The sequence below is a fragment of the Dioscorea cayenensis genome, chromosome 21, assembly GCF_009730915.1.
Source record: "Dioscorea cayenensis subsp. rotundata cultivar TDr96_F1 chromosome 21, TDr96_F1_v2_PseudoChromosome.rev07_lg8_w22 25.fasta, whole genome shotgun sequence".
NCBI classification, from domain to species: domain Eukaryota; kingdom Viridiplantae; phylum Streptophyta; class Magnoliopsida; order Dioscoreales; family Dioscoreaceae; genus Dioscorea; species Dioscorea cayenensis.
In genome coordinates, this window is record NC_052491.1 from 2536965 (window position 1) to 2544381 (window position 7417).

Below are 7417 nucleotides of genomic sequence, written 5' to 3' on the forward strand. Positions count from 1 at the left end.
GCCCACAAAAGCCCAGTTCTTGGCCTTCATTCTTGAGCTCCAAGAAACCACTCAAGCTCTTCATCACTCTTCTTCTTCTTCGCATGGAGGGCTTCTCCGGAGAATGAACAAGAGCCCTCGGAGCTATACTTGGTATTCCTCTTCCTCTCGTTTCTAGAGCCATGCTTAGTTCTCGCCTCCTTGGGTTGCGCCGCTTCTCCAGAGCTTCTTCGATTTCGCGGTAATGAGCTTTTCTCCGCTTCTTCTTCATATATTTATCTTCTTGGATTGAATGATTGCGTTCTTGAATCAAGTCTCAGTTGTTGCATGAATTTTGGACTGATTCTTGTGAGTTTGAATGTATATAAGTTTAAATAAGCATTTCAAGTGTCTAGATTGTTGGTACTGGGTGGTTTTGTTGAATGACCTAGTTCTTGAATCAGTGTTTTGTGATTCCATGAATGTGATTGATTGTTGCTTAGTTTTATATGCTAATGTCTGTGAGGAAAATGTATGTATGACTGTTGTTTGTGTATATTCCCCAGTGAAGTCTTTGGGTTGTAGATTTTAATGACTGGCAAATTTTTAGCATTTCAAGTTTTTATGTTGCCAGTGCACTGGAAAATTGAGGAATTTGGACTGGAAATGTGGAATTTTATGGGTGAAAAAGATAAACCTATTACTAAGTTGATTAATGTTATAAGACATCAGGTTCATATATTAATGATGAATGCATATTAAAACCTTGTTTTCCTATACAAATAAGATACATTAAGATATTGAGACAAGGGTTATTGTCTGGATAATTAATTTTGGATAACAAAATTTTTATATAGATACTCAACTAGCTTGATGTTTGTATTGATTGGAGGACTCAACTAGTTTGCCCTCTTGTATGTTCACCCATGTTGAACATGAGACTCATTTGATTAGTCATGCAGTAATATTTTTTGGACCAATCATAATGGTTCTATTACTTTGTTTCATTTGCACGTCATTTACCTATTTGCAAATTAATCAATGTAAGATTATTACTTACTTTAATAATTTCTAGTAAGTGAAAGTAGTATTTTCTGGAAAAGTGAATGTACTTTAAACCACTTTGTTGGTGATTAGTGACTAGCTGGATGAGAGGTTTTGAGAGAAAGTTAGTTTAGCTATATCATTATCCACTGGATCCCACACACTAAACCTTATCATTTCTATTGTTTTTTCTTTCTTTTTAGTGATCATCACACAATTAATTGGGTTATGTCATTATCCACTATCAAAATTTGCATTAGAAGAACAAGCTTTTCCTTGCTCTTTGCCCTTTTACTGTTTATGTGGATTGTGGAAACATCTTCAGCGAGTCATTGTCTGCTTAAGGTCATCACATGGGAAAATGCAAGGAAATTTCATCAAAAATTTATTTATTTATTAATTTTTTGTGCTTAATTAATTTCTGTATTGCAGCAAATGCTGAAAATCCAAATGGCCATACACAAGTGATGGGACTTTTCATGCTACCATAAAGAAGTTTGATGCATGAATGCTGCAAACATTAATCAAAGGTTCATTAATCCAGGTACACTCTGTGTAACTCTGGCATCATTAACCCAACAGACATAAGATATATATAATAATAGATATATATTTTCTTTTTTCTTTTTTTTTAAAGGTTTTCAATCACAATGCTCAAAAGACCAGAATCAGAGATAAGAGCAGGATGAACTTTTTGACCACGTTGGGCTTCTTGTGGCCAATGTAAAAGTACCTTATGCATGCTTTGTATTAGACAAATGAATGGTGGGAATAGAGAAAGCACAAGTTTAGGGGTAGTCCCTCACAAATAGAATCAAGTATTGAGGAAATGCCTAACAGCAAGTGTTGGGTGGTCTAGCCTTTTGCCATGTGTGTGGTGAGTAACACTACTTGCAGTATATTGTGACAGATTCAAATGAGGTGTTAAGCAATTACATTTCTCTGTTTTTGTCACTTAATTTATGAAATGTTTATAAATCATTCTCCCATTTCATTAGCATGTGAATCATTGTTTAACCTTAAAAAAAACAGAATTTATAAAAAAAATTTGTCACCTTTTTGATACCAAAGTTTTTCTCTTTTTTTATTTTATTTTATTTTTTATTTTTTTATCTATAGTGAGTAATGACAATGTTACATGATATTTTATGAACTTGATTGTGTTTATTTGTAGGGAAATGGGGTGAAAGTGTGTTGCATCATTTATTTATTCTGATTCTAGGCAAAATACTGCTTCTCTGACTCCATCATCTTCCCGTCCATCTACTGGGAAAGTACCTCTAAATCCCCGGCGAACTACGAGCTCAGGGTCTCACTGCTCATGTGTGTATAAGTTTTCGAGGCTCCTTGCAACAGGTTGATACATGAGCCTTTATTCCAAAATATGTTCCACCTCCGAACAATGAAGTTCCACCTACTGACGAGGCCCCCAATGGCGCTCAAATGAATCCTAAAGATGATTTTGACTCGGAAACAGATGAATTCCCTCATGAGGATACAGAGGCATACGATAGTGGCACGATGCAGAAAACCTTTTTTATCCCGTCAAGCCTATAGTAAGATCATTTATTATTTTATTATATAGGCGTTATTGATATATTTAAACTTTTTGGATTTTTTGTGTCACAAAATTGTATCGCAAATTGCATTTTTTGTTGTAGTGTCTGTAAGCTTACCAATTGGACAGAGCATGTTTAGAAGAGTTTACCTTTCTTTCCCAGGTTGCATCAGACTTTACCTTTATTTCTTGCATGATTTTGATAATGCTGATATTTAGAAGAGTTTTGCTTGTGCTGCAACAAGTGAAGCGGACACTACTTGATTCTTAATGTACATTTGTTTTAGAATTGGTGCCTCATATATTGCTTTTCTTATTTGTGTTATGGTTTTTCACAGTCCAATCCATTTATTAGTTAGACTAGTATCACCGAAGAAAGCTTGCATAATTGGATCACCATAGAAACTTATCTCGTACTCTATAGGGTTATTAAAATATGAAATCATACATATACTTGCATAAGATCCTTCCTGAGTAGCGGTTCCGTTTGGATTGTAGTCTTAAGTGGAAGAAAGTCCCTCCTTTGTCAGGAAAATGACTAATTCAACTACATTGAGCTGACATAATTTTTATCTAGCAAGCCAATAAAGCTGTTGGACTTGGTTACCTTCTTTTTCTTGGCAAGTGGTGAGTCTTGCCATAAAGAGTGGGGCAGTAATAAGGATTAGTCCAGTAAGGCCTCGAAGAAGATACATAAGAGCAAATGCTGAGGAACTCATGCCTTTTTTTACCTGTTCAATCCTTCATGATGTGTTTATTTACTTTAAACTTTTTGATGGGCCTAATTTCATGTATCTTGCTTAGGTTGAAGAAATGCTGCAATTTCATCCTATACCATCTTGCTATTATTTTTGAATTATATAATGACAAATGTTGGAGCTCCTTCAACAAGAAAAACTTTGCATTGCAGCAAAATTTGAAGATAAAATGTATTTGTCTGGGGAATTTCTCTTATATTGTCATTGACGCATTTCATTTTCTGTCTTAAGCTATAATCAGGAACTATTACACAATAACCATGGAGCATTTAGATGCCAAACTACAAGAACAACAGTCAACAGGTTTGGGTGTTCTCCAATTTTATGACCTCTTGACTTATTTGCACTAAATGAAAAATTATATGGGTAGTTTTGGATGCAGGGCTGGCCCAATAATCATAAACTTTCAATTACCCAATAGGTAAGCTTGCAGAGCATGCTGCAGCTTCAAGCATTTTATAAGCATGTTGCTTCCAAATGGTGAACGTGTGCCACTTATTTGACAAAATTTGGAGTGAATTGTATTTCTTGAAGTAATTTATAGCTTTCATGCATATGCTTTGATTAATACATGTTGCATTAAAGTAGGCAAAAAGACATAATTTAATGTTCTACTCATGGCGTTTTAAAATGGTCCATGCATATAAATCACATTTCAATTATTAAATTTTATTTTTGTTGTGTTCTTTTACCAACCAATGTGGATCCTTTTCTTCCATTGCGAGTGTTATAGATAACTGTGATTTTCAGCTTAGGTGTGATCATCTTTAATTTGATGCTATCTCATTCCTTTCATTGGTTGCTTATATGTGATAGCCATTTTGTTATGATGCCTAACAATAATTCAAGTAGTACATCAAGAGAATGCTTGCGAGTTTTATACAAGGTTCAAATTTTTCTATCAACTGATCAACCAAATGACTGATAGAATAATAGTCTTTAGATGACTTTGGTCAGTTGTTATTGTTGACGGATCTCAAATTCAAATCATGATGTTTTGGATGGCAATATTTTATTGGACATTATATTACTGATTTTTAAGAACATTAATATTTTGAGATCATGAGTATTTCAATTACTGATTCTAACACCAGGAATGAAACCTATATATTGAAGGAACAGGAACTTGATTAATTAGAACAATCGGTTTAAGATCTATAATGTTATTGGTCAATTTTTGTTATATCCACTTACCTGATTAGGTATGAAGAAATAAGTTGGCTTATAAAAGGATAGATTTATCTAACTAATTAGGAAAAAATAGTTTGTATCTAATAAGAGTTTTTCATATTTTTTGCTAAGTAAATAATTACAATGCAATGCTCTCTAAGAAATAAGTTGGAATCCTATTTTATCCATAAATGCTTCACTGATTTGGTTATATATTTGTTGTAATTTAGTTTCTCTTCAAGTGTTTTCATTTATAAGCGTTGGATATACACCTAAAACCAACTGCTTAGGCCTAGTAATTGGAATTTTTGTTCAGTTCGTGGTTGATTTTAAATGGAACTTTTTTTTTTGCAGATAACTTTTTTGTGAAGAAGGATGTTGTAAGGCAACCATATCTCTTTCAACTTCATATTAACAGTTGAAACAGAATTGACTAGTTACAGTTATGCTTTGTTTGAATACTATCTATAATACCCTTTTGATTTCACTCTGTAGGTTAGGCTTATCTTATTGTCCATTTTAATAATTGCATATTGAATTGAAAATGTTTCATTGTCTAGAAGAGGGTGATGATAGCTTTGTCTTGTGATTGGTTGGTGGACTTAGAAATGCTAAAATATATTTTACAATTTATCATATAAAAGAATCAAATGAAACATGCATGTTCATCTGTTTTCAAGCATTCCATTTTAATATTTTCAATTGTTTTCATCGGAGCACACACATCTTCGGACCTTGCAGTGAAAAATCACCTTATGGCTGTGAATTCCTAGATCTCCATGATCTCCTTCATCCCATATACCCAGAGAAATACAAAGTTCTTTGTTTTCAAAATATGAAAGTTACTTTTTTTCACTCTCTATGGTACGAAAGTTGCAACTTTCAGCCAGAAATCTCACTGATGTTCGGATGTCATGTGGTCTTATTGGCACTTTCCATGTCACATATGGCCATCATTCTGATTGCTTTGTCTGCTAGCATATATCAAGGTTGAAGCCAATTCATTTTACCATTGCTCTATAAGAAACAGGGACTAATTTAGGGGTTGTACCTCCATGAGTGAGATTTCTAGCTGTTTTCCTTTCAAATAAATTATCTTCTTAAAAAATTTCATTATCCTGCTAATCTTATAACTTGACATACAATTTGGAAATCATGAGCCTGGAATAGAACAACCTCTGCCTATGTTCATCTGATAATTGTTTCACCTTCTCATCTTTTTCTCCAACATATTCAAACCCAATTTAAATGGTGTTGAAAATCTTGATTTAAAAGATAAAGAAAAAGAAAAGACAAAAAAAAATCTTTATATATATATATATCTTTTGGTATGTTTTATATGCCTTTTGGTGTGTAAAACATAGCGGGTTCACTAGAAACATGTGTCTGTGTTTAATTTCTATATAGATTCTAAGCACTAGTGGTGTTATGAGAAAAGAAGAAAGTGGCTTAGTGGGTAAATTAAGCAATGGCAACTCCTCTTCTATATTAATTTGTATAATGTAAAATTTAATAATTATCTAATCACTTCGTTTGTTTCTTTTATGCATTTTGATTAGTCCAATTAAATATATGAATTCATTGAATTTACTGATTAATTCATTATTTGTATGTAGATGGATATTCAACATATATTATTGAGTAGGTATCCTTTAATATCAATCCAAAGACTTATTTTGTTCTTAAACATCAAGGTATTATTCTCTTCCATTAACTTTCCTCTCTACGCAAAGCACACACTAATAATTAATGAATAAATAAATAGATAGATAAAGGGTGGCAATTGGATTCATATTTTTTTTTATTTAATTTTGATTTCCTTATACCTTATGTTAGTTATTGAATATATACTTCAAAATTAACGTTGCACGTGCCATCTTGAAAATCTTTTTCTTTTGTTAGTATATATATACCTCGCCTAATCAATTCCCTATCCTTTTTTATTATTTTTAATAAAACCCATATATATATATATATATATATATATTAAATTCCCTATGCTAGTTAAGAATATCGGTTACATTGACTGTAGAATTGAGCAAAAATGGTTCCATATTACATTGACTTAAGAATATCGGTTAGGAGCTTAATGAAGAGTTTGTGGAAAATAATTTAAAGTGTGAAAGCAAGAGGAATGCGCCATTGCTTTCTTTAATTGTCGTCTGATCAATTATTGATGGGGCAGGTGCTATATATATACATATATGTAACAATTATTTCTAAAGATATATGGATATTTTACTATCAGGATATACAACACGTATAAAATTATTTTAATATATTCTTAATCAGGTTAAATGCAGCTAATTTGATTCACATATATCATTTTACTATCAGGATATAATAAAAATGAAGCTCTTCTGTTATTTTCCATTATCAGTGATTGGTTGTTTCACATTGTTTTACTAAAGAGGAGCAGATGAGACCATTGTTCTAGCAATATTTGTCTTTTAGTGTGCGACATATTTTGCTTGAGAATTCATTACATGTTTTTGTTTCATTGAGCAGGTTCTCATGGGGAAGTATATTGTGCATATTGGAATGGCAATGTGAGTTGTTAATTGTTATATCACTTGCATGCTTTGTTATTAGAAACCTTCTGAGTTAAATAAAAACTATTTAACTTTTTCCAATTATGTTTTTAGAGTACAATGCTTGATTGGTTTTGTGACTTTTGTCTTATGGTTGACTATCTTCCAACATTATTGTATAATAGATTTTTCACATTTTATGAGCTACTTTCGTAAAAAATGCTCAATGGTTTGCAATTGAACATGTAGTAGATGTGCAATGTGAGGAATTTCATAATAGTGCTTGATGGTTCGATTTGAGGATATTGATCACCAAACTGTGCAACATGACTAACAAATATTTTTTGCTGTTAATTTTATATATATATTGATTGATTTTGTTAGCAGCAATACGTAAC

The 7417-nt window shown here is 32.2% G+C and overlaps 1 long non-coding RNA gene across 6 annotated transcripts; it reads left to right on the forward strand.

The window, feature by feature from the left end:
• The first annotated feature begins 87 nt into the window (after nt 1-87).
• LOC120252508 lies at nt 88-7077 on the forward strand. 6 transcript variants are annotated; one of them, XR_005534008.1, is made up of 8 exons: nt 88-220; nt 1435-1546; nt 1640-1879; nt 2177-2558; nt 3550-3621; nt 3701-4868; nt 6105-6182; nt 6997-7077. It is a non-coding gene; the product is annotated as an uncharacterized LOC120252508 (long non-coding RNA). The 6 variants fall into 6 exon arrangements; XR_005534010.1 differs by lacking the exon at nt 6105-6182 and having other exon boundaries at nt 3701-3739; nt 4843-4868; nt 6997-7041; XR_005534009.1 differs by lacking the exon at nt 6997-7077 and having other exon boundaries at nt 3701-3739; nt 4843-4868; nt 6105-6414.
• Nucleotides 7078-7417: the final 340 nt, after the last annotated feature.